A 2,685-nucleotide genomic window follows, 5' to 3' on the forward strand; every position below is an offset into this window, starting at 1 on the left:
AGGAAGAGAGTGTAATTGTAATTAATTTGATAATTGACGCATAAAGCTGATGATAACGGTGCACGGTGGTCGGTCTTGTACGAAGTTGCAGTCAAAAATACTTAGCATCAAAGGGGCTTCGCTCGACACGGCTTTTGACGCGTCGAAATTTGATGCCTGCAGAAACTTATGTATTAAATGCATAAGTTTTTCAGGGCGACCCTCTTTTCACACTGATTTGATTTTGATTTCGAGAATTTTAAAAAATGTTTCGAAAACACAAATTGACAAAAGAAATTGTTATAAACTGTTTTACTTAGACTTTTTTTGTGTAAAAAAGAACAGGTGTCTATTGGGTGTTTATTAATAGTTTTCTGCACAAGCAAACTTGAACATTACTATTTTTTTTTATAATACTTAAGCTGCAATTTTATACATTGTCAGCTCTTTTTTTTAATTTTCTTTTAACCTATTTTCGTGCTTTACTTTCAATTCTCACATCCTTCGTAGCTGTTATATCCATGGGACATCTATAGTATGTATGTATTCTGCATTAAATTTATAGTTATTTAATTATCAACTTTTGATATGCAGAAGATTTTCAAAATTATCTATATTAAAATCAAAACAAAACAATGCAAAGTGTGGCTAAAAATTTTTATCGAAATGAAAGAAATCAGCCTAGACCAGATTTCTTGAAATCTCTTATTTATTAATTTTTGTTTTAAATTAATCAGGGTGCCACACAAATCAAAACCAACCGAAAATCCCCAAAATCTATGGAGATTTGAGATTTTTGGTTGGTTTCGTTCTGTGGCACCAGATAAATTTAAAACAAAATAAATAAATTTATATATTAAATTGAATATTGTTCGTCACAAGTGGATATCAGAAATTTTGGGGGCATGGAAGACTTTCGTCACGAGACCTTTACCTCGTAAGAGGTATTTTTTTTTTAAGATGTCAATTTTTCCAATTAAAAAAAAAATAGAAAATTAAAAGGCCCCAACGGCCCTATTACCTGCAATCATTTAAATTTGCCTCCACTTACTCCCCTTATCTCATGAAACAGGTGAGTTTGCAAAGTTTGTTAGTTAGGACTAGACGTTTTGATCGGTTTATAACTCGATATGATCGGACAGTCGTAAATTTTCCATGTTAACTGTATATATGCTATCGCCTTTCCACCCTTCGTGCTGCTTTTATCTGGTTTTGCAAAAAGTGTCGGTAAGAAAAATCCTCGTCCTGACGCCCTTTAATAAACCTTTTACATAAAAGGCTAAACAGCAAGACCGAAACTTTATTGAATGCAAAAAATAAAGATGATAAACAGTCGATAGTGACAATCGATACTAAATAAAATTGGAATATTTTAGTGCGAAGAAAGTTTGTGCTGGTTTTTGGCGACATATACTCTCAATTACCTTGAGTTAAATTTATAGCATTGTGCAATAGGTCTTAAAGACCATTTTAAAAAGTGGTCGTTCGGCCCATAGTGAGCTGAACGACTCAACTACTTATACCTTCCTGGCTCAATGTTAATATGAAGTCGCACTGCAAGTCGTTGTCTCTGCACATGCTCTGTGGTCAATCAACATGAATTTGTGGGGCTAATTTGAATCTGGCTTCTGTTGTTGTCATTGTCTTGACAACGGGGACTTCTATTCTGTTTGTCGTTCATTTGTTGCATCTACGTACGTTAAACAGGATTTTGAAAGGAATTTCACTTCCCTTTGATTTCGCATGCACCACCCGTTCTATGTTCCTTGTTTTGCAACCATAATATTATTATATTCATGGTTGCACTATGTCGTACGAACGACTATCTGGTTACCAGTGGTGGCATTCCGTTAATAGTTAGCATACGCTACAGTCAAGGCGATCGATTGTAGGTGCCCAATACTCATTTATTTTTTAACTCGCATCTTAGCAGAGCCTTGCTCTTTGCATTTGTAAAAGTGTTATGAGATTTGTTTTTCGTTGAAAAAAAGACTGGACACTTATTTGGATAGCTCACAACTCTCAACAAAAAACGCTCTATTTAAGAGAAAAACGAAAATGTGGAATACGAAAGTGATAAGTTTGTCTTTTTTTTTTGTTCCTTTTTTAAATCAAGTTTATAAAATAATACTACTTTTTTTTATGTTCAAAGAACAAAAATAATCTTTATACATTAAATTGCTCGACTTGACTTACTCTCTCACTAAATCACTTATCATTGCACAGCCCAAGCCAAAAGACCTAGGAGGCTGAAATAATCACACAATATTAATGAGACAATTTTATAGTGTAATAAGACAGTTTTTTGCGAAATTTGAATTGCAAGGGTGTCAAAATTCACATATTGAAAAAATTTATTTGTTAGTTTTAGAGCAATTCAAAACTCTATTGCGTTTTTTTTAATTTACGAAATTTGGTCAAAATCGAATTGCCATAGGAACAATCGTCTTAAAAAAACCATTAGTATGAAAAACTTTTTCGTTCCTTAAACAAAACTCAAAAGATTGTGTTTAGGACTGCCTGTTACACACTGCAAAATTTAGTGAAAATAGCATTACTGTATCATGATCCGATAAAAAAAAAAAATGGGCTTAAATTAACGACAAATTTGTGTTTGTACTGTTATTGAAGTGCATGAAATATATTACTGATTAGCATCCGTTGTTCTGAAAATGCATAAGCAAAACAATTAAGGTGTTCACTTCA

The sequence above is a fragment of the Drosophila innubila genome (assembly GCF_004354385.1).
Source record: "Drosophila innubila isolate TH190305 chromosome 2L unlocalized genomic scaffold, UK_Dinn_1.0 4_B_2L, whole genome shotgun sequence".
Classification (NCBI taxonomy): domain Eukaryota; kingdom Metazoa; phylum Arthropoda; class Insecta; order Diptera; family Drosophilidae; genus Drosophila; species Drosophila innubila.